The sequence below is a fragment of the Apis cerana genome, linkage group LG4 (genome assembly GCF_029169275.1).
Source record: "Apis cerana isolate GH-2021 linkage group LG4, AcerK_1.0, whole genome shotgun sequence".
Lineage (NCBI taxonomy): Eukaryota > Metazoa > Arthropoda > Insecta > Hymenoptera > Apidae > Apis > Apis cerana.
Genome location: NC_083855.1, coordinates 4,095,082 through 4,120,476, shown reverse-complemented (window position 1 = coordinate 4,120,476; position 25,395 = coordinate 4,095,082). Strand labels below are relative to the sequence as shown.

The window sequence follows — 25,395 nt, the reverse complement described above, 5'->3', positions numbered from 1 at the left end:
GATAGTCGCGGGTCTTGCGATATCGTGGACAAGCTAGATACAAGCGCGCTGCTACAAGCGTAAATTCGACCGGTCGAAGTTGCGTGCAATATGCAAACGAGGGGGAGGATTCCCTTGGTCGAGGGAATATGGGGAATTAATTGTTAAATTGATTCTAAAATTTGCTTGGCCGATAAATTCGCGCCCCGTAATGGAGTTTGAAGGGGTTGTGTGGCATTAATTGGAATGCAAAAGCGGGAGGTGTGACTCGAAGAAGAATTTAATAAATATTGATAACGAGCAGAAGCTAGTTTTCGTGAATTTTGTTTCTCGAAGAGTTCGATTAGATTGGAGGCAATATTTTGGCAATGAAATATAGGAAGATGCCTTAGGAATTTAATAAGAATGAAATAAGTAGAAGGGACTCGAGTTTCTGGTAGAAGGATTTTTGAGGTTAGCGCAAGCGAAACGGAACTCTCTTTGAGGTTCGAGGTTTGAAAATCTTATTACAGTTTTGGCAATGAAATTTAGAAAGAATTCTTTAGGAATTTTTTAAGAAGCTTTTCTACTGGAAAGATTTGTTTATTCGACGTAAATTTCCGCAGAAAATATACATCGAAATTGATTTCCACTGTTCCACTGTTCGACTTCTTCAACTTTTCCGAATTATTACCATAAATTTCCATAGCGTCAATCGTACAAATTTTTACATTTCTCCAAGAAGCGGAGATTCTTCCCCTTCGAGCGACTTCAACTTCGTACGCGTATATTCGAATTATATTTTAGAAACGAATTTCGCATCTTGAAAGTTATCGCATCCAACTTTAGCGAGATCAAAGCGTTATATTTCCTTCCTAATTCTGACCGATTACATTCCGACGCTGTGAACACGATTTAAAATCTTCCCTGTCAACAGCCAGTAGCGAAGTTTGTTAACAGTTTTCGCTACGTACGAGCACGGCTATTTGCACTGGCGTACACTCGGCTACCTACATCACCTTGAACTCACGTCTATTTGATCTTCCAGCTGAGCAATTATTTATTCTGTCCCGCGGAGTAGCTCGTGGCGCGCGAGCCAACCAACTAGCGGCGGAAACCGAGTCATACTTCCTTCGACTTGGACATTAACTTCCGGCGCAAACGGCACGGGGACAATTGCTCTGCTCTTCTCAACGAGCGCCCCTCCACGCTCGTTGCTCGTTGCTTTTTGTTTTAAAGATGCGAGGAAAATGTTGCACGAGGAAAAATTCTCACTTCGACGCTGTAATTCGTTTCTTGAACGAATGTACAAACTTCGCAATTCTTAGAGATCTATTTGAAAATGAAGTTTTTGATTGTAATATAAGAACATTGTCTAAGCAAGTTCTTGTACAGAAAAAATAATATTTTAATCGTGACAATCTTATTTTAGTAATTGAGATTGTAAATAAATCATCATCCAGTAAAATGGGAAATTATGAGATAATCGTATTAATTTAATGAATTACAATGTTGATGTGTGAAGTTAGTCTTCCTACACTCGATGCAAGATTCATATGCCAGTTTAGACACTTAAAGCACTGTACTCAATCCTTCAAAGGAGGATCTGTATACAACTTATCACGTACTAGCTGTACTAATATTAACAAAGCATTCCGTGGATTCATTATGTGACATTAGTAATTCAATATAATTTCACGACATAATAAATAATTATAAAATGAATCTTGTTACAAGACGATCATATGTTCAATCTACGAACCACAGCCAATTTGTTGGTAAAACGGAAACGAAAGTTCAAGTATTCGAACAGTGAACAAATACGTGTCCGTTCTCTTATAAACTATTCACCTTTACCGAAGAGAAACTCGTTCATCGATTCGAGTTCACTACCACCTTATCGAGGCACGATCAATTTTTCATCCCTTGAAATGAACCTAGTTCCCAATTTTTCATTCACTCTCTAAATTTCTAATTAAACATTAAACTACAAAGAATCGTAGTTTAATCTTCTCCATTCGCAGGTATTGAAACATTCATCGAACATTCATTCAATTTGGATATTTATCCAAATCATCTCGATCTCTCACATTTACTTAACGTTTTTGTTAAGTACACGAAAGTTTTAAAGAAATGTTCACGAGAATGGGAAATGTTATTCATTTTGATATTTCTTTTTCATATTATATTCCTTCCTTGAAATAACTCTACAATATACGAATAAGTAGAATCCATCAGTTGTTTAAATGGAATTTAATTCCTCCAAGTTCTTATAACCTCATCGATACACCATTATCCTTACATACCTTTTTCGATGACGATCGTTTAAAGGAATCTGTCGAGTTTGCGCTTAATACGATATCGGTTCAACGATATTACAGCGTGAAAGAGGCACTCGACGGTCAAATAACTAGAAATAGCGAGAAAGTCGGAGGGCGCCTAATCGAAGCACGCCTTCAAAGTTCGACGACTTACGCCGTGATAAAAATCTTTATTTCGCTCGCAGCGACGCCACTTAGACCGTAAGGTGCTCGGTCGAGAGCCCTCCTTCCCTCTCTTTCATTCTTTTTCATCCTCCATCTCTCACCCCTTCTGACTCGCCCCTTTAAATGCGCGTTTCCCTCATAATATCATAACGAGGTCCATGAAGCGGAGGAAGAAGCTCGCTGGACCAACCACTTCGTCGCCGTCCTCTCCCTCTCAGAGAGGTCTGCAAAGTTTCTCTGACGTTGCCTCCTTTTAAAAAGGCCTTAACGAATCCGCGCCGAGTTTCCTGTTAACCAGAAACACCGAATATTATTATTTTCACGCGAGGCCTGTCCACTGCTCTTGTTTTGTTTCAAACGTTGAAGAATCTCACATTGAAAACCAGTTTCGAGGATCGATTTTGTTCCGTTTTTTTTTTTTTTTTTGCCTCGGGCGATTGAAATGCCACGATTTTTCCATGATTGTTTAAAGATTATTGGCATCGTTATAATTTATATACAACTCGAATTTCTTCATTTAATTTCACTCTTAATTCTCGATCGTTATAATATACGTTATATAAGATTTATAATGATATGTATACATTGTTCATCCTTTTCCCTTTCCTTTCGAGAGTTAATATAAATTAATTTAGATATAAAATTCTCATTAAGAGTACGATTTTCGTTTAAACGGATATTGGAATCACGATAGAAAAGCAAAAAGATGTTCCACGTTAGAATTGGTTGGAATCGGTAAGCAATTTCGAGGCGATCGATCGCCGGTTAATTCCATTCAGGATTCGGCCCGATTTCCGTGGAAAGGTGCTGTCGGCCACGCTTATCCTCGGCCGGCTAACGAGATTCATTGGAGACGCGTTGTCGGGAGGAACACCAGTCAATGGCCGTTGATTCGAGCAGAATTATCAGCGTCGAGGGAAAGGACGATAGGCAACTGCTGTTGCACACGACGAATCGAAATTGCAACGTTCAACGTCTAATCGCCCTCCCTTCTGAACCGTGATCAGAACACCGTGGTAACACGTGGAGAAAAATTGGCCGAGAAGCGAACAGGAACGGTTAAAACTTGTAAAACAATTCCCCAGAGGCGGAAAGAACGAGCCTCGCGATTCTTTCTTCTCTCCTCCAATTCGACCGGATGATATTTCATTTTCCCCTCTTCTTCCTCCCTCACGCTAAAGCGATTTCTTAATCTTTCCTCGAGGTAAAAGTTCGGTCGTGTAGTTTATCCGTGCAATTCTCCTCCTCTCCTTATTTCTCTTTTCCAAGGATGGAAAGGGATGGAGTTGTGGCTGATGGAATGGCGGTAATGGAGAATTTCGAGATTGCTATTTTTCCTCCTCTTCGTGCAAGTTTGTATCGCTTTTGATGAAACTTTGAAAATCGGCCCTCGTTAAACCGTCATTTGCACCCCTCCAACCCTGACAATCGATTCATTATGGAAAGGAAGTGAATTACAAACGAGATACGCTGCAACGTCGTTCGAATATTATCGATGAGAAAATTATAAACCTCTTTATATATAGTCGTCCACACGGAGGATGGAGAATCCCTTTCTGCGAAGATAAAACACGTTAAATTAAATTCTATTCCCGAGAATAGTTGAGGAAGAATTAAACTTACCTCTTGCCAATTGGTAACGACTCTGACGATTTCAAAATCCATCATTCGGCGCCTGGATTATTTTTAAAAATCGTGTCTTTGCGCGATCGTTGCAACGCGATGACAGAGAGGGTTGGAAAGAAAATATTTGTCTATGGCCGGCCAGAAAGTATCCGAACCGATTCGGCGTTCGCGCGCCAACAATGTCGAACGTTTCATCGCGTTTGTTTGCCATCCATCCGCGGATATTCCTCCACGATCTGCTTTAGAAACGCGTACACTGGTGCATACAGTCCCGCAAATGCACGCAAATGCTTCGTAACCATCGTTGCGGTTAATTGCACCTGTCAGCCAGACATAATCGATCCCGCGCGAGGAGAGGAACTACGAACGTGGGTGGAAGGAACCGAGTGAAGCATTGGCCACGCGTGATAAATGATGGACCAAGTCGTTGATTCTGCGTGTCGGACAATGGGAAACGTCAGATGCTTGTGCAGATAATCTGGGTTAGGATTGCGGGGGATAGGAATTAATCTTACCTTCGAATCGATCGTATCGAAATTCGCGGAGAAATTTCATTGGATGAGAAATGTATTATTTTAAAAAAAAGAAAATCCCGTTTTCAAGGAATCATATTCATGAAATTCCAGTTACAAGTGTTTCGAGACGTGAGCGTTAACTTACGATAAATCGATCACGATAGATTCGAAAGGAAATTCGAAAGGATTTGTATTATATTTCGTTGTGTCGAACTTACGTAGAATTAGTCGTCGAACGATATCTCTGGATGTCTAAATCCGCGAGAAAAAAGGGGAAGGCCGCAAATATTGGAACAGAATTTTTCCAAACTGCACAGGTTTGTTCAACGTGTTCCAAGTTTTTCCTTTTCAAGTTTCAGCGCGCGGTCAATATATCGAGCCTCGAGTACACGTATATTTTTCAACGGATCGGCGAAAATAACGGCGGGAAATACCGGGAATAAAAATTGCGAAGTTTGCCGTTTCACTCGTATCGGCGGATTCGCGAATTCGTCGGCATTCCTCACTCTCGGTCGTCCACCCGGGCGGGGCTCGTACAAAAGCGTAATCGGGCAGAAAATATCGGAGAACTTTCGGATATAGGGAAGGTTACCGATGTATTTGAAAACTTTATACCACTTTTACACTCCACTATTTCGCCCGGGGCGGTCGCCGCGCGAACTTGCCCATTTCATCGCCGATGCTCCCAAGTTTCGCCAAGCTTCGATGCTTGCTGCCGAAAATGCGCGAAACAAATTGAAGACGGTATTCGCAAAGTGGAAGGAAAGGAAAAAGTGACTTTTCCGACTTGCTGTCGAAAATTCTTCTTGTCCCAATTGTCGACGGGTGCGATTCTAGTCGATCGATGAGATCGATTCGATAATCTTTTAAATATCGAAAATTAAAATTGAACCGACTCTTAAACATCTCGTGGAAATTTGATCGAATCCTCTTGCGCAATAATAATTTTACAATTTCACAACGATAACTATAATAATATAGATCGTAAGAATCGGTATTCGGGAAATTTCATCACTGATATCGATCGTGCAATAATTCTTGGAATTGGAAAACGTTGGTACACGTTGTGCCGGCAAATCTTCCATAAATTGGAGGCCGGCGAAACTGGACGCACGAGTGAAAAATGCCAGGAATTTGGCTCGTCCTCTCCTCGGTGAACCGAAGCCCGGATCATTAGAAACTAATGCAGCTGCTCGAACACGTGTTCTGAGAGCGGGCGTAGAATGACCGTGGTAAAGGCATTCGGTAAACTGCAATATTGAGTGAGTTATTCCACTATTGGATATTCATTGGATAGAGTACAACGTCCAGTGGGTCGGTGCAACGAGCATACACGAGGTTATGTGCATCGATGAGGCATATCCGTTATATATATAGATATGTATATATGGTTTATAAAGAGAGAGCCGGTTGTGCCGTATTTGCACACCGTTCTGCTGGTTCCTATTAAATATCGTTTATGTTTTTGTATCTCCCCAATTTTATGCGAGCATTGCGAGTATTCGTAGCGCAGTTTGCAGAAATTGTTGCAAATTTTCGAATCTCACGTAACATTTTCCTTTCCTGCTTTATAAATTTATATCGGAAAAGTGTTTCGTTTGCGCTTTTTAAAAATTACGGACAGTTCTTCCCCTTCGTAAGAATTATTATTTTCAACGTGATATTTGATGATCTTTCTACTTTTTATGGAATTAAGCTCACAAGGAAGGAGAAGGGAACAAACCGGCTCGGTCTGTGACCGACGCTGAGGAATGGCGGTCAGCTGCAGCTCAGGTTATCGAACGTTTTTTCGGTCAAATTACTTATTTACCGATGACTAATAGCGAGCATTCCTCGGCTGAAGTAACGCCAAGCCGTGTCTCCATCATGGTCAACCGAGCCTCTGTTCGATCTCTCCAACAATCCCTCTTTGTTCGTTTCCATTTGTTTGCAACATTCCTGCCGACAATTCGTCATGCGAAAAATGTCCACGTTCGGACAAACGTGCGTTCCGGAATTAACAAATATTTCGAGCGTCTCTCGAATCTGTGCACGGTACAATCGATACAGGGGATGCTTCGAAAAAAATTAAGGAACAATTTTTGTAGTCGAAGAAGGAAATATCGCTATATTTATTTTGCCAGTAATCCTCGACGACACTTCGTCGCAAGAGCACGTTGTACAAGAAAAGAAGTTGGAACGATCTTGTACGACTTTATAAGAAGATTGGATTTAATTAAAATTTACACAATGGAAATTTAAAGAGGATTTCATGCACGAACTTTTACGTCTACTAGAATTTGAGGAATATTTCGCAGCTACAATGTTCAAGAAATAAGTTAATTGGCAGGCGGACATCTTCCTTTGATCCTTCTCCTTGAGATTTAAATTTTTCAGACATTCTTTAATGTATGTAAATTTTTATAAACTTCGCATGCACTTTGAGACTTGCACGTGTAAATTATTTATTCTTTGTGTAAAAAAAAATTACGTTTCAAAAATTTATTCATTAGCTAATTTAAACAAACAAGTTCATGGATGAAATATTAATGCACGAAGATTGCACAGAGCAAACTTTGGCATACTTCTGTGAATAGTATCTACAGATTTAATTTACAATTTATCCTAAATTTCGCGTAAGATCCTTTTTTGCTCTCTCTCTCTCTCTCTCTCTCTCTCTTCGAATTTCTAGATAACATCTCACATGTGTTATATTAAGATGTTCGTTCCATCGGATAGAGAAGAGCATACACAAGGTTGTTCCTCGCATCGAAATTCCGGTTCTGCCGCTAACTGCTTCGGTTTAATGACTAGCCTAGTTAGCATGGAAGTAATAATGCCGTTCGGTAATAACCATAACCGATGCAAAACGTTCATGTCGTGTTACGGATCCGCGCAGTTATATTCTTTTCCTTTACACCGCGTTTCCTCCGTTCCCATCTTTGCACGCTCAAGTTGCGCGCGTTTCTTGTTACCAATTAATCTAAACTTTGGTTAAACACGAATCCACCAAGGTGGCAAATACACCTTCGAGACGAGTATTGCACGCTTATGCACGAGGCTGTTTGCCACAATTAGCAAACTTTACAGTAAAATTTCAACTAATAACAAGGATATCCCGTTTCGGATATTAAATTTCCTTACACTTGTCTTTCAAAATCTTGATCCACCTTGGCCCCTGTATATAGGACTACTTCATTTCCTGTGTTCGCGCAACTCGTAAACACGGAGCGGAAAATCTGTAATCCGAGATTCAAGCCTCGAACCATATGTTTGCACGTGTTCCTCTTCCGTTTGCTATCTTGCCCTCGAGCTACGAATCCATCGAGATCGTGTTATGTGTATATATATATATATTTTCGCTGTTAAGACACATACAATAATTTATTCTCGAGCTTGTTCGATGGAGATGCAGGAAACGGAGTTTCCAATTTCCATGCGTTTCGAGTGGATGCACAGCAAATGAGCGAAGAGATCAGGAGAATCGAAGAGAAATTAATCGGGGTAATTCTTTCAGCTTCTTGCCAATCACTTGCTATATGAATAATAATAATAACAATATTAATAAAAAGAATTTCACATATCAATCTTAAATTAAACAAGAGATACTTACTTATTTGTTAATACAACGTACTCTTAATTGTCTTTAAAGGATATATGCGTCCATATATGTATATATCTTTGTCTCTTTTCAACTTATTCTCTCTCTCTTCTTTATCATTTTCAATTTCGATCAAATAATTCCCCGAAGATATCCCCTCCAACGATCGTGTTGTCTTGCAGTGTAAACGACGGGGAAGGAAATTGCAGCAGGCTCGAAATTATCGAGTTATATCGACAAATTAGATAGTTCGTAACCACCGCTTAAGCTCCCGCTTAAGCTTCCGCCCCATTACAAACTCCGATGCATTTTGCCCCGTGCGTGCATCGCTGCGAATCTACTTTACGCAAAGTCGTGTGTACAGTCCAATTAAAAGTTGTTGGAGATAACTTGGCAGGGCGATGAATAAACTTTCCAATCCGCTCGGATGACAAGCGCGGCTTTTTCCCATGAATTTTGCCTCAGAAAAGATACTGTCCACGGTGAAATCGTATCAAAGTATCAAAGTTTGTATAATTACTTACTGTCATGGAGATGGTGGAGTTATAGTTTTGTTATCCTTGTAGAGACGTAAACGGAGACGTATACGTTTGCGTATTCTTTGTGGCATGAAACGCGATGATTAATCGATCGTTTGTATTTTCTTTTCTTCTTTCGTTCAAATGAGAATATGATACGATATTTTAATCACTATTGTATTTAACATCGCAGAGTAGGAATTAGTTTATCGCGATATATTCTTATCATGTATAATTGGATATGATAAGTGGATATAATTGAAGAGAAAAAAAAAAACACAAGAGATGAAAGTAGATGTTTTACGGAAGAATAACTAAATTTGTCGAGCCTTTGTACGTTTGTAAATCCCGGAAGAAATGTCTGATATGAAAAAGTTCTGAATTCATTCAGAAGAATAAATATTTTTGCTGGATTCGTGGATTTAAACCGAATATTTGTCGGGAGGTTGGCCCGAGAATCCATTGTTGTTTTATTGCAATGAGTATTTACATTGTAATCGAGCTGTATTTTCAAACTTCTTGTATAAATATAGCGTCGGGAGTTTTAGCTCGGCCGCAGTGGAATGGCCGAGCTGTGGTCAGACGCCAGGCAACTGAGCGAATAATTTCACCGCCACTTCTGGTTATCCAATCAATCCCACATTTTTATCCACTTTCAATTCTTTTATAATTTCTTTTATAATTATAATTTCAAATTTTTCTTCATATCTTCAATTCAACATTAACAATTTATTAAATCGGATCAATCAAATTTAACGAATCATTTATTAACATGTACGACACGTGATATTTATTTTAAAAGTAAAGGAAGTTGTTTTTTGAGAAATAATTTTTTAAATCCATAATATCCGAAAAATTGAAAATTGAAAATTGCTCTGCCTCATGTTTTTTGCTTTCTATACTCGAATAGAATTCTATCTTCGTGAAATGAATTCGTCACAAACAATGTCACATAAATCATTCGAAATTTTAAAAAACCAATATAATTTTCTCGCTAGTTTAATAATTAATTTGTATTCGCTAAATGAACGAGCCAAACGTCAAGTGCATTGTAAGTCAAATTTGAAAATTGTTGTTGAATAATTAATACGCGTTAATTATTGTGAAAAGTTGAGATCGGAATAAAATAGACGAAATAGTTTCGGCGAATCGTTTGCGAAAGCTAAACCAGTTCGCGTGCATTTGGCAATTAGATGACTGGGTTCGCGTGCCACGATTTTCGCTTCTCCATTGCAACTATAAAACCCGACAAGTTTTAACAATGTTCAAGATTTGCCACAAGATTTCACTTCAATTGTGAGTTGTCGCTTATTTGAATTAAAATCCATTTAATCTTTAAAGATATATACAGATATGCAATTTTAAATTTAAAACTTACTAGTGATGACTATTTGCACGTATCTTTTATTTTATTTGATAGATATTTGTATGAATAATTATGAATAATTAAAATTAAAACATTACGGATAGATACGAGACGAAAGAAAATTATAATTTTTGTCCTTTGCAAATCTTCACTACAAATTTCTTATTATCTTATAAATTTGTTTTATTCTTCAAGTTTTAATTAGGAGGATGATTACATAACTTCAATTTATAATTTTTGTCACTACGCTAAAATGTACGATCAAAAACTGGTTTTTGGAATTTCTTCTAATAGAAAAAAATTCATTCCATCATTAATTAAATCGAATTGTGTCTTCTAAATTATAGATGTTGGATTTTCATTAAAATTCAACTGCTCGATATTTCTTTCTACCTAGGATCTAGATAGATTGATTTCCAGAAAATTTTTCTCGCTTGTCGTCAGCGATGTCGTCATTACGACGTATTATTTTCCACGGAATTTTCGATAAAGCAGTTGGAGTAATTCTATTTTTACCTGCTCTATAGCCACTAGTCTTATTCGTTAAGCTGAGTCAGGTTTTATTGACCCTTGGTGAAGGCAGTCTAGTCAATGAAATTGTCTTGAATAATCCCCGTTTTCTCTTGTTTCTCTTGAAGTCTTATAAATAGCCTTATAAATAGCCTTTCCCCACCCAGAGTCTTTCATTTTCTTCGTCCATTAATATGCGGTATTGAACATTTATCGCGGATATATATTTATGTCATTTTCCTCTTAGCAAAATGTTTCAACTTGTTGCTACTGCGGTTTTTTCAATTGCGTAATTACATTTCTTTTATCTTCTTTTTTTTTTCACTTGATTGATCCCCATTTTGTAAATTCATCGATGTCTAACTTGATCAATTTTCAAATTTCAAACTTTTACATCAATTGAAATTTAAATCGAAATCGAAATTAAACATTAAATTTTCGATGGAATTTTTGAGATATATCTGAATAAAAATATAAAGATTTGATATTTTGATTAATTAACATTATATTAATTAAAGAAAGTTCTTTCAAATGTTCGTAGAATTTTACATCAACTTTTAAAGGATTCTTCATCAGATATCGTTTTCCTTTATAGTTGTACAGCAATCAAGATTTGCATTAGTCTCATCCGCATTTTTATAGAAATTTTCAACGATTATTCCAACGAAGTCACCGTTACGATAGAATTATCGTAGATTCGTTAACTGCTCGACCAATAGATAGTTAGGCCAGTTTCCCGTGGGAATTATTGAAAAATTTAATATGCAAACGAGCAGGGCGAGATGGCACGTTGAATTGCGAAAAATCGATGTGAACGTGAAACGTGGGATCGAAGTTTTTCCTACTTTGTTCCCTCGGTATCTCGGTTCGAAAAATAGCTCGTCAGGCGGCCGCAATTTCAAGAGAAAATTAAAAATTCCGCATTATTTTGCATAGTTACGAGGCCAACAACCGCCTTCGACAACACAATCTTTATGCATAAGGCGAGGGCCGATTAATACAAGCGCTAAGAATGGAATTATTGTTTAGAATTCTTTGGGGAATTATTAATACTGCATCTCTATCGGAAGTTTTATACCCAGATGCGATATAATCGTGATGAGTAAACTGGAAATATCGATGGTTAAAAATCTTGGTCCGATCTCGAGATATACGATTGAAATTAAAATTGTTTTTGTCGCTTTCTTTCTTAATTATACCATTTTTTATTCCTTTCTTTCATTTTTTTTATTCTTTAATTTTCAAAGAATTGCAATATTTAAGTAATTCATTTCATATTGCATTGAATAATAGAAATCTTCGTAACAATTCTTGTTAAATTTCAATCATTTTATCCATTATATCACAATTTGATTAAACATAAATCTTGTATAATATATTTGCAATAATCAATGGTAATACCTGTACCAATTATGGAACGATTTATAAGTACAATTACAATGAAATTTCTTTTGAAGAAAAATTCAAGTTTATTGAAAATAAAATTGAAGATTGTATTAATTATTTTTTCTCCTCCTTCTTGAAAATTAGTAACAGCGCTTTTCGTTATGAATCTCTCAGCTACTTTTCTCTTAAAAAAGAAACGAAAACACGAACTTCTCTCACTAGAGTATCGTACACGATGGAAACGTACGACATTGATGCACTATGCATTCTAAGTTTTCTATCTATCTCGAGGCATTTTCAAAGAAGAGTTATTCGATACACGGTATCATACCTGCACGGTACAATGTTCAACCTCTGGAACACGAAACGGATCGGATTACTAGTGATTGTCAACTTGGAGGAAAGTTGGGGGAAAGTTTTTCCATTGGTCGAAACTTTTCCACCAGCAGGAGACCTTCCCTTTTGTTCTCTCTTTATTTTTGTGGCCGAGCGATGCAGAAGAACTCTGTAATGATGTTTAAAGCCTCTTGAATAGGTCAACTTAACGAGAGGATTCTTGTTGCGCCGTTTCGTAACACTGAGATATCCTCTTGGGTGAAAAGCGCGAGGCGTAGGAATAGAGAGATAGAATAATTCTTCCCTTCTTTATCCGTGTTTCATTTACAAGGAGCTGGAACAGGCGATAAAAAAAAGAAAAGAAAAATATCGCTCGTTGAAATTGTATCGAAGAACGAGATGCACTCTGTTGCACGACGAGAGAATAATGACGAGAAACGGCGCTTTTAGTACCATTCGCGTGGTTTACGACACGCTATTGGGATTCTGGATCCCAGTCCCAAGAAATGAAAGTTATTTTCGCGAGAAAGATCGTGGTTTATTACGGCAGATTTTAATGTTGCTGCCTTTTGCATTCGAATGCGGTAAATACCGAAATTTCTCTAGAAATAAGCTGTATTTCGTTGAAATATGAACTATTAAACAACTAGAACTTGTTCGATAAGTTCAAATCATTCATTTTTAAAAGAATTATATGTAGGATATTTTATTGTACTTTTATAGATAAAAGATTTTATTTAAAGATTATTTAAATATTTAATACAAAAATTTGAATATGTTTGAAGATAATAAAGATATTTTATTTAGAATACTTGGTATAATTTTTGACGAATTGATATTTGAAAAATAATTGAAATAAATTAAAAAATATCATATATATTAAGATGAAAAATAAACATATATAAATTCTCCGTAGCTTAGTGGTAGAACACGAGTATTTTAAATCTTGATGTTCCAGGTTCGATTCTCGGTAGATTTTTTCAAAAAAAGATTTTTCTTGAAATAGTATTTTATTTAATGTTTTTATTCTTTAGTTCTTCGCATATTTCTCAATTCTTCATCTTCGAATTTTTCAAATTGTTAAAATTTCAAAAATTGAAATTTTTCTTTAACGAATAATGTTTTTAATTTAACTAATTAACTAATTTAACTAAAGTTCTTCGTAATAAAATCAAAAATTACTAAAAGAAAAATGATTTTAAAGAAAATGAGGCTTTTTTAGAGGAAAATAAAAAAAGAGATACAAGAAAATATTAAAGGGAAATGAATTTAAAAATAATATTAGAAAAACGAAAGGAAGGAAAAAGGAATTAAAAAAAGAGAAAAGATGAATTGAAAATATTCTTTAAAAGAAAAAGATTAAAAAAAACACTTTAAATAAAGAAGGAAAAGAAAGGAAAATAAATATTAAAACGAAAATAATATATCATCATGGATTCTCAGATATATACTATTAGTATTCGTAAAAATTTATCATATTTGCAGAATTATTTTCATGAAACACACACGATTTTCTCGTCTAATATTAACACATGATGTCGAATAGTGGATAGGTAGTGTATAAAAAAAAGAAGACTGTAAGAATATAATTCTAATAATTGGCAATTAGAAAATCTGTGATTCAATAACGGTTAGTACTTCGTTTTTTTATCGATGATTTTAATAAAACTCGTTCAACCAATAATCGATAAACTCTTCGCTTGTTCAATTTTTTGTCGAAATAGATTATATATTACTCTATGAGAAATTTAAAAAAAAACTTAAATCCATCCTATATACTTAAAAAATCATTCAGTTATACGAAAAGTGTTATTGCAAAAATTGAAGATTTGTTGAAGAAGAGAAAACAAGATTAAAATACTAAATATTTTTTGATAAATAATTATATTTAAATTGAATCAGTAATGAAAAAACTAATAATAATGATCACTCGAATTGAATAATACAATTATGAAATTCAATATTTGTTTCATATATCTTTTATCTTTTATTTCTTCATATTCTGAATATCACAATGCATACTTGATGAGTAAATATCGCAGTATAAATTCGTTTCTATTTACTAGTAACACACGATCTGTATAATCAATTTCTATTAAATTAACATCTTCCTTAATTTATCTTCGTTTATCATACTGTTCTTTTAAAAACATGAAATGCCTGTACTTAAATACACGGGCCTCGTTTTTCTTTTCCATTCATTTTTTCTTCCCTTTCTTTTCTTTAGATTGCTCTCGGCTTCCTCTCTCATTTATTTCGTGCACACCTCTTCAACCGGGCGAATGGACTCGAACAAACAGAGTCGTTGAACCAACGTTAAATATTCCACGCTTGCTTCCAAACTGAGCACATAATTTTTCGACAAATCGCAATTTCATGCGCGAAAAATAAATGAGACATCAATGTAAACAGAAATATAATAATATCCAGTGCATGTCGTTTAGGATCAGGATCAGGATTTCTTCGACACAATTATCGAATAAATAATAAAGATATCAAGATATCATTTTTGCAGGTTTTAGAGTATGAACATCGAGGTAATTTTCGTCTCTTCTTTCATTTTTTGTGCTTTCTTTTCTCTCTCTCTCTCTCTCTCTCTCTCTCTCTCTCTCTTTCTTTCTTTCTCGTTATTTTTGAACTCGTTTTACAAGCAGCGTTTCGCGAAATTCTGGTCAGATTGAAATTAATTAGCGATAAATTCTCTTGGCGCGACACGCGTCAATGGCTTCCGCTCTCTCCGTTCGCTTTTCAACCCCTCGTATGTTTGACAATGAAAAAACGAATCTCCATACCCTATCGTGATAACTAAATAATCGCGAGCAAACGATCGCATCGATGAATACGAGAATTTTCACATTGGCTATTTGGAGACAGAATTCGTTCATCACTTTCGATTTATCGTTTTGACCGAGTTTTGAAAATTCGATCAACTTTAATACGAGAATTTATGTAACGTGAATTATTCCTTTAATTCTATCAATAGTTATTAACTCGTGTAATAATTGTATAATCTTGACGACGATTGAATCGTTTATAGCGATAGAATGTATCCCTTTGAATCGATCGAATCTTTCGTCGTTTCTTTCTCGATCAATAGGAAACGAAAAAAGATTTCTCTTAACGCGTCAAACGATCGCAAAAATACGTAAAAATAATGTACAAAAATGTTGAGGAATGATATATTTTACATTTTAATACGAATTTCTGAATTTACGCGAATTATTTAATTAAATATTTTGTATAATTTTATCGAAATTCACGTATTTCATATAATTTTATTTAATTAAATGTAATTGCAGTTCCATCAGAAGTTATTATATCAATATTGTGAAATTATAAAAAAAGATTGTAATATTTATTATATACACTCGTATAAATATCATTCCTTTTTTCTTTTTTTCTTTTTTACATTTTAATCTCCCCGAGCCATTTCTCTTAAATTTTAATAAATTAATATCGCATAGATTTACAGCGAAATGTTTAAGGATGATTTGCACTCGTAAAAAAAGAAAAGGATTTTCACATTTTATACTTTATTGCCGGTGTTAAATCGTCCGGGCCAAGTAAATTCCGCGATCGACGTCGAGAAGTGGATTAATGAATCACGCGCCAGACATCGGGCATAAATCCCGTTGGAAAGTCGTAAGTGCAGCGGCCGAAATATTTGAAATTTCGCGAGAGGAGATAGCCGGAGAGAAGTGATTTTTTGCCCGATAAATTATTTAACGCGAGGGGAGTCGTCGATCGATAAATTTATTTATCGTGTCACTTTCTTCGTCCGACTTCCGCGCCGAGATTTGGCTCGATGCCGCGACTTCTGCCATTCCGCGAATGCAATATTTGTAAGCAAACTGCTTACGAATGATGTAATGCGACAATTCTCCCTCCCCTCTCCCTGAACTTTGCAAAATATAGGCTAATTTGGCCTCGAACTTTGGCGAGTTGGGCTCGATTCGACGTTGATATTGGATTCGCGAAGTTTATTAATTTGGGGCTTAATTTTTCCCCCAACTTCTTTCTCGAGACTATCTTATATGCTGTTAAATCGATCTTCCGAGAATTAATATGGTATACGAATAAGAGAAATGAATCTGATTTGAAAAAACTATGGTAAAAGGAAGAAAAAAATAATCAAAAGCACTCTTATAAAAAATGGCGTTTTAAAAAATAATTTTTTAGTAATATTTTCTATTATTCGTAAATCAAATAATCCTCTTTTCTGCGCGATTTGCAAATATGGAACGCATATAGCTTTGAAAGCATTTTGTATTTGAAAATACACGTACACTAGATACGTGCCTTTCATCAAATGTATTCCAGCACGAAGCCTCTTAACTTTTCTTGATACAAGAAATATTTATCAGCAAAAGGTTCTAATACTATCTTTTCCTCTGCTAAATATATAATTCTTAATTCAATTTCTCGTCTTCTAATAAAATATTTATGAATGATGGTGAAATCAAACACCATTCCCATAGATAAGAATATTTCACGCATTTTATAGAAGTTTCATCTCGATGTAACATTTCCAATTGACTCGTTCTCGATTCCTTGTCTTTATTTCATCCGTTTTCTCTTTTTCTCCGACAGCTTCGAGATTCGAGCAAAAATACTCGATATTCGACGCGATACATAACACGATCTTCCGTGCTTCGCTTCGTGCAAATCCTTTCTTTTTTCTTTTCTTTCTTTTTTCTTCACAATTTTTAAACAATTCATTATGCCTTTTCGTTCACTCGATTTCGAATAGAGAGTATACTCTCTTTCTCTCTCATTATTTATTCTTGAAGTGTAACACTTGGAATTGCTGTAATTTTCGCGAAGGGAAGATTCTATGTAAATTAAGGGCTTGGAATTTATGCTTTCTTGAAGAACGTGTAGATTTGTGTCTTGTGACAACACAAAGTGTAAAATGAATTTTGTCTTGATGAAGGAAATGGAACGTATCTTCTAGGTCAGTGATGCGTGTCCCTTTTTGCTCAACATTGAAACCTTGATTCAAAATTAGAACGAGATCTTTAATTATTTGTTCTATGACGAAGAAAGGTAATTCGTAAAAGAAAAATAATCTTCGAAATCTTTGTGGGATACAATTTTTCAATCGAACTTTATAGAGAACGTTTCGCTCGAAATTATCATCGTGATTTTTACAAAATATATATAATCACCTTTATCGTTCGTACAATTTATTCGCTCGTTATTCACGATCCTATACTAGTAACTAGTAATACAAAATTCGATAACTCCACTAATCATAATAAACTGACCAGACTAATCTCTAACCGCATCCTCATTAGTCCGAACGATAAACAGCGTTAATACTAATCCTCATCGTTGAATTCAAACAGATCATGTTCAGGTAGATACATTACGTCGAATCTATCGTTAATTTTCGCTCAAATAATAATCATTCATAATTGATCATTGTATCGTTGCATCATAATCATTGTACTGTGAAAATTATCGTACGAGGATCGCTCAACTTTTTAAATTTATAGGAAAAGAGCCTTCTTAATCTTTCCTTTCTTTCTCCGCGTTAATACATTAAAAAATTGAATAGGAAATGAAAATTCCTTATATATATATATTGTACTTCACATTTTCGATAACAATTCTTGATCTCTCTATGAATCGTGTTTTTCAACTGTCACTTTCACAAATATTGAATATTCTTACATGTAAAACAAATTTTCATCAAATTATAACTCTGAATTGCGAAATCAAAATTTATACGCGTAGAAAGTACGTTAAATTGAACGTGCATTGAAACGTACTCCTTCCAAATGCATTATCATCCGATGGGATCTCCATTATCTTAAGCGTGCATCGGAAGTTCGCGCAACAATCCCATTTAGATAACACGCGATCGTGCGAATCGTTCAAGGGCTGTTTGGAAGTTGGCAGTGTGTCGTACGTGCATCGAGGATACGTGTCGAATAACATATTCCATGTCCGGCGTCGTTGCAAGTTGAAACTGATTTATAATAGCGGTTCACCGACCCGTCACGATTTCGTACTTGCCGCGAAACAAACGCCTCCCTCCCCTCCCGACTACGTGACTTTCCCGCGCGAACAACTATGCGAAACTTCCGGTCCTGGGGCGAATCGCTCGGATACTTTCCATACTTTCCACTCCATTTTTAACATTCACCGATGCATTCCTGAGGTATGGAGCTACTACCCACCAGAAAGAGAGAGAGAGAGAGAGAGAGACTCGACAGCACGAGTGCACGTGCTGTTGTTGTGCGAATCGTGCATTCCGCTCGCTTTCCAAGTCTTTTAGATTGATGACGTATATCGTAATTTTCGGGATGATGGATAGAGACTTTTTATTCAGAATGGTTGAGATAGTTGTCGCGATTCTTGTTACTCGCGTGAATATTTTGAAAAATATAATTATTGATTATCCATGTACGATGTTTTCCACATTTTTTGCTTCGACTAAGAGAATAGGGATTATATTAATAACTCGTTAATTATATAGCAGGAATATTTTAATATTTGTACTTCTTATTGATCTCTTCAATTATCTATTATTCTTCTCAATTTCCCTTTCTCTTTGTCACCGAAATTAATTAAAGTTGGAGCCTTAATGCGTTGAAAAGAAAAAATGACAAGCAGACTTTCAACATGTATAAGTGTTCAGAGAAATAATTTTAAAATTTCTTCTTCTGTAAAATTGAAAAAGAAAAAAAAATATGTGACTTGTCAAGTTTCTTCTTTTCAATCCTCGTGTTTCAAACACGACTACTGCTGGAAGAGAGTTAACCAAAGATTGCCACGAGGCAGTGAAACGGGCCAGTATTCGGTCAGACGAGTATAACCAGCCGTCTCGAATATTTCGCAAGTCGATCCTACAAATCTAGCTCATTGGTGAAACCAGAAACGGAACAAAGATCGAAATTAATTATTTCGAAAGCAAATCTCATCTCTCTATACTCTTTGTTTCCCCATCTTTGTTGCCTTGCGGACAAAAGGCTCTTTTCCCTTCTTTCCTTCTTTTTTTTTTACCCCTCCCTTCTCCCCTTCTTCGTTTTCTTCAACGACAGAAAGTATTCCAAGGTGAGAACAGGCAGCAACACCGTCGAGATTCGTTTGAATCTTCTTTGCCACGCTCTCGGTCGAGTGTCAGGAGAATAGAGTGTCGGGACGAGGAGAAGTGGATGGAAAAAGGAAAAGCGGAGGGATCGGTGGAGGAAAATGGGTCGTGGGATGGATTCGTTATTTTCTTCCAAGAGGCTCGAAAATAAGTCTTGGCGTGATGTTGCCGCGATTCGGATAAAACTGAGCTGCACATTTAACAGAAAAATTTCTATGAATCGATTAGAATCAGTTGAATATAGAATATAGAAAGAGGAGAATTCTATCACAGGCTTGATAGAATCTCGAGAATGGAAGAAATTAGTATAATTTCTATTTAACTTAATCTTCATTCGAACATCGAAAATAATTTTTCGAATGATGATCAAAAACTTTTAAAACAAATTGGGAAGATTTTTAGAGAAAACGAAAGAGATATCTGTTGGATGATGCCCTCCCCTTTTTTATTCGAGACTCTTACCAGACGGCGCAACACGAAATTTCAATTAGAGCCGGCCATTAATCACCGACCCTCTCTTTCTGAAATAATCCTGGAGAAACGTCCAAAATCTCGCGTCATCAGAATTTCCTCGGTCTCGCCAGACCCCGCGGGACCCCGCGATTATCTCGAGTGAAATAAGGAGTCCATTAAGGGATGAGTAAGGACAATGACTGTCACTCGCGAGACAAACGACGACAAGACCTTGTTTCGCGACCTTCTCTCTTCCAGAGAAGACTCTGCGGAATGTGAAGAGAAGAACACGCCATTCTCGTTAAAACGTGGCTTTCGTTAGCGACCGCAGCTAAGAAAGCTCGTTTCCATATTGATGGTCGTCTGTTTATCGGATGGTGACTGTTAAATGGGTATTTAGATCGTGATAAATCGATAATATCTCTCTCTCTTTCTCTTTTAAATTTTAGATCATTGAATTCTTCAATTATCAATTCCTTTAATTATTGCTGAAAACCTAGAAGAAAATCGAATTAATTAATTTGAGTTCAGAATATATATTTAACGCTAAAATACCTCGATTAACGAGTTCCCAAGAACGAAATTCCAGTCCAAGTTCACTTATCCCAGTTCGATTCAACTCTAAATTCCTTACTTCGAAAGGAACGTGATCCTTGACCCATTTCGATCCCGCACGAAATCTTTTCCCTGAGAGCTCTTCTGAAAAAAGATTCAACCAAAGTTTCTCTTTCGAACGATCCTTCTTTTTTTTTCTTTTCCCCGGGAAATAGCTCGAAAAATTGGCGCGACATCTGTTCGAGAATCGACACGAGAAGGCAACTTGGCGTACAATTCTAATAGTATTGTTACTATCGTTTCACCGATTCTCGTTATGAAATTTTCCAACTACCCTCCTTGGTATATAAGACTCCTTGGAGAATTCCGGCAAGATTCGCCGGATTAAGGATACGAGGCTATGATGACCTCAGCAATGTGGAATTACGTCATAAACTGGGATCTTGTGCATGCCACGTTCCTCTCCTCTGACCAACAGTCCCTAATCCCCCTTAGCCGCTGTATGCTGACTTTCAGGAATCTCCTGGATAATTCTCCGGAGAGGAAAAATTACGCGGTTTTTTCTTCCACCTGCGGAACGCAAATGGCACGCGTTATTGGAGAAGGTAATCCAATGGAAAGGATATAAATTTTTGAGGTCGATTTGACGCTCATTCCCTTTTTTTGCTTCTTATCCCGTATACAAATTTATAGAATTTTGATAAGAGGATTTAACCGAATGTTTGAACGCTGGATCGGAGGAAAAGGATGTTTAATTCTGGAAGATGTTGACGATCGGACGGAATTCTAATAATCGTTATTTATAATTTAATTTATTTTTGTTTGAAAAAAAATTGAAAGAGAAATAAAATGATGAGAAGAAACGATTTTGAAAGTGATTGAAATATAATTTAATCGAGATTTGTTTTAAACTTGCGCGGTAAAAATAATTATTTCGATGAAATCCTCTCGGGGAATCTAATAGTAATTATTGAAAAGTGTGTCAACTTTTAAGTAAATTTTAAGTAAATTTAAGTAATAATAAAAATAAAATTAAAAAAGAAAATATATATGAAGTTCGTTTATCTTGAATAATTTAATAATTTAAAGTTTTAATGAAAATAAATATACACTTTTCAGTTATTAATCTTGATAATCTTGATTACTGATAACTTCGAGTAAAATAGATAAGCAACGACAAAATAACAAGTATTGAAATAATTAACGTCTCGTGAAGAAATATAGCTTGTCAGCCATACAACATTAATTTTATCAAATATCTATCTTGTATTTCTTCTCATCCTGTATTCCTCTTCATTACGACTTATGACAAATGATTTCACCGATTGTCAGCGCGGACAATGTTAAGTGGAATCAAACTAAAGAATAAACTACATTCCACGTTTCTTTTTTCTCTTTTAAAAATAGAGAAAAAAAAACTCTTGAGAAAAGTAACGCATAAAAAATATAATTCCATTTCTTTCCCAATTGATACACATTGTACTTGTCTGCAAGAAGAGAAAGAAAAAGGAAAGAAACGTCTGAGAACGTGCGTGGACTAAACGATGAAATAATTTAACGACACTTGGGGAAATTCGCCGAGCCAAGCCAGGTTATCGTCGCAACTATAAAACTTCCATACATTGCCCAGCCAATTTTCCATGTTTCGTTTCAGTTGCATGCCAACTCTCGTATGGCCAATCCTCTTGTCGCTCTCATATCCAAAAAGAAACACGTAAACGTTCACACGACTAAACAGGAAAAGGTTCACAATTCTCTATATCTCTTCTATATCCAACTTCATCAATCTTTCGTATCTTTCGTTATTAAAATTCACGAGGATCTTCTCTATTATTCTCTTCCTCCCTTTGAATTCACCAATTCCTGGATTCGCACATTTTTACATTTTCTCAACACCAATAAGGAAAAGTAAATTTGAAAATTAAAGAGTTTAGCTATCGTTATTCAACGAATACATTCCCTTTAACGAAACGAAACAGCCTCAAAGCGTATGCTGGTATTTGCGAAACTTCGAAGCAACCGATCATCCCCCCCGCTGTCGTTCGAAATCTTTTGAATCGCGTCCAAGGAATCCTCGCTTATAATAAAGCTACTTGCCGATCTTTAACGCTGGTATCGGGTAAACGGCGGTAAAAATTTCAGCGGAGCGGAGAAAGAAAGAAGACACCTTTGACCAACGAGTAAAAGGGGGGGAAGAGGGAATAAATATTGAATGGGCTTAAAAGTATCTTCGAGATGAAAGGAGGAAAGCTTTGAGGGGAGGAAAGCGTGGAGGAGTTTAAATTTTCTTCCCGTATATTCCCGTATTTTCATCACAGATGCGAATTGAAAAGGCGTTGGAGTGACATTCCTCGACGCGTAACGCGTGCAGCTGTAAAGCAGCTGATCCCATTTCGAGGATGAGTTCTCGTTAATGCAGTTTGTGCAGAGTGAAAGAGAGAGAGAGAGAGAGGAGGGGGAGGAGAGATGGGATAAGAGGAACTGATTGGTACCTCGGTAATCGTTCGTGCCGCGAATCTCCGCCGAATGCCGAGGAAAATCACGGGACTAACGAGATTCAGCCTCGAATAGGTCCCCCTGTATCTTCGATCCCGATGATTTTCCGGCCATCGTTACGCGTCTGATTGAAAATACGTCAGGCAATCGCGATTTCAACGCGAGAACATTTCTGATTGGAGTGTGAGGAACTAGGAATCGTGATTCGAATCGCGAGCACGGGGATAATAGAGGGACGGTATCGAAATTGGATTCGTTTTCTTTCTTCTTTATCTTATTATGTTTTTTTAAAGCTTATTTCCCCTCTTTTTTTCGATTTCAATGATTATTCACGTAAATAAAAAAAAGAAAAGGGTAATTATTTCTTTTTTTTTAGAAAATAAATTTCGCGAAACACAAATTTTGCCAAATTTCTAATCGAAAAATAAATTTTGTTCGATCTGAGTGGAAGTTAAATATGATGATTATTATTATGTAAATAATAAACAATTCGTAAAATACATGATAATTATTAAATACGCGATATAAACTTTATAAATGATTTCGAAACATGCGGATTCATATAGTAAATTGTTTTGTTTCGTGATTATTTTAAACGAATTTTGAATACTTAAATACATTATAATAAAAAAATCTTTACTCGACATTAAAAATCGAATTAATAATTTTTAACAATCCTTTCATATTACCTGCTAGCAATACTATTACTACTACCACTATCATTCTATAATTTCAAAACGATACGCGAAAGTGGAATAAAATAATTCGAAAAATTAAAAAAAAGTTTAATCCCTTTTTTTTGCACGAATATTACTTAACAATTCCATATATTCCAAGAAACTTCTGTCTCCTTGCCGCAAATTTCCTCGTATCGTGTGTGCATAACAAGCTAACGACGAAACAATCGCGCGCCACCCTTCCCCTCCTACCTCTTTAAACTCTCCTCTCGTTGTTTTTCTTTTCACCCTGCTTGGAAACTCGGAAGTCACTCGGGTGTCCATTTCTCGTCCGTTTCCGGAAAGCTTCGTTCACACTTTCGTACATGTAACCAAGCGGAATGGAAAAGATGAAAATTTTTCAACCAAATTAGAGGGTAAAAAAAAAGAAAAAAAGTTAGAAAATTAGAAGTTAAATTAACGTATCCAAGTCGTGAGAGAGGAAAAGGGAGAGAAAGAGAGAGAGGGAGAGAGAGAAAGGAAGAAGAGGCGGAAAGAAGTCCGGACGCGACGAGGATCCACGGAATAATTATTTAAAAAGTCTGAAACACGTTTAAGTGACACGATTACGCTTCAAAGCGAAACTGGGGAGCGACCGTCTCCGTTCGTAGCTACCTGCTCACTGAAACCGTCTTTATTCCTTAGGTTATGAAAATTTACGAGCGTCTATATTTATATTTATATTATACATCGTTCATCGTTTGCCTCGTCGAGTGTCGCGCGGTAAAAGGAAAAAAAGTAAACAAATATTCGACTGTCTGTATTGTATGGAAATCGCGTTAAGAGGATTAAATATTAAATCGGAGAAATGTCAACAAAGCGTAGCGTGATGGAAACATTCTGTGCTATACGATTAAATTTATTATTAAATTTATTATAATTTTTTAATTAATATTTAATATTTTTTTGCAAACAGATGGTGTAAATAAATTTTAACAATTTTAAAATTATTTATAATTTTATTTGTACTTTCTATATTTATTATGTTTTATATTTTTATATTTTTTTTCTTTTTTATTGGAGCTTGTACGAATATAATATATATAAATATCTTTGCAATTTTTGCAATTTTGTGTTCTATAATTATTTTCAATTTTATTTAAGAGGATTGGTTGTAAATTTATATAAAGTTTCAAATAAGCGGTGGTTACGGTAACCGGAAGCCAGTACTAGCCACGAACTGATTCAATTACCACGGTTGCACTTCTCTCTATTTGATCGTTAAAATCGAAAGAGATCTTGTACCGATAAATTCCCCAGAGATGTAATGAAATACGTATTAGATATACAGTCTCGTTATCATGATTTTATTAGTTGCAAGATCGATCAATTAATTTTTTAAAAAATAGGAAAAATAATTAAATTATTTTATTCTATAAGACAAAATTAAACTATCATATAATATTTTTTCAAAATATTATTTTACGAAACACTATAATTTATGCATTTTTGTTATTATAGAAATACAAAAAAATTACTGGTTAATTAGAGAAAAATTAATAAAATTAATAAAAATAACAATTTCCTCGATTTATCGGAATGAAAAGTTAAAGGATTCCATCATGATTTCGATAAATATTCCAAAAAAGAAAAATAGCTGCCTTCTCGATCGTTGCTATGATTTTTAGTCATACGCCGCGCGAAAGTAATCTAATTTTAGATAACCATGAGCTGCCATTCTGATGCGGTTTCTATGCACTCGAAACCGATTTCTCCTGGAGAACGGTCGAGATCGAAAGTGGGCCGATCGCATGACAACCTTAATGCTGGAGGATTCCTTTTTTTCGCGTGCCAT

The 25,395-nt window shown here is 35.8% G+C and overlaps 1 protein-coding gene and 2 long non-coding RNA genes across 4 annotated transcripts in view; 1 reads left to right on the top strand and 2 right to left on the bottom strand.

Moving 5' to 3' along the window:
• Positions 1-25,395, top strand: part of LOC108003572 (polypeptide N-acetylgalactosaminyltransferase 2) — a 184,472-nt gene that overhangs the window by 38,598 nt on the left and 120,479 nt on the right. The gene's annotated exons all lie outside the window — the stretch shown is intronic.
• Positions 6,404-25,395, bottom strand: part of LOC108003574 (uncharacterized) — a 50,996-nt gene continuing 32,004 nt past the window's right edge. Inside the window, exons 3-5 of the long non-coding RNA XR_001767079.2 lie at positions 8,178-12,615; positions 7,943-8,099; positions 6,404-7,877 (exon numbers count right to left, since the gene is read on the bottom strand). This is a non-coding gene — a long non-coding RNA (uncharacterized LOC108003574). The remainder of the gene's footprint in view (positions 7,878-7,942; positions 8,100-8,177; positions 12,616-25,395) is intronic.
• Positions 14,872-24,477, bottom strand: LOC114578223 (uncharacterized). 2 transcript variants are annotated; one of them, XR_009829466.1, is made up of 3 exons: positions 22,010-24,477; positions 20,389-20,958; positions 14,872-20,329 (listed from the first exon to the last, which is right to left on the bottom strand). It is a non-coding gene; the product is annotated as an uncharacterized LOC114578223 (long non-coding RNA). The 2 variants fall into 2 exon arrangements; XR_003698993.2 differs by lacking the exon at positions 22,010-24,477 and having other exon boundaries at positions 20,389-21,370.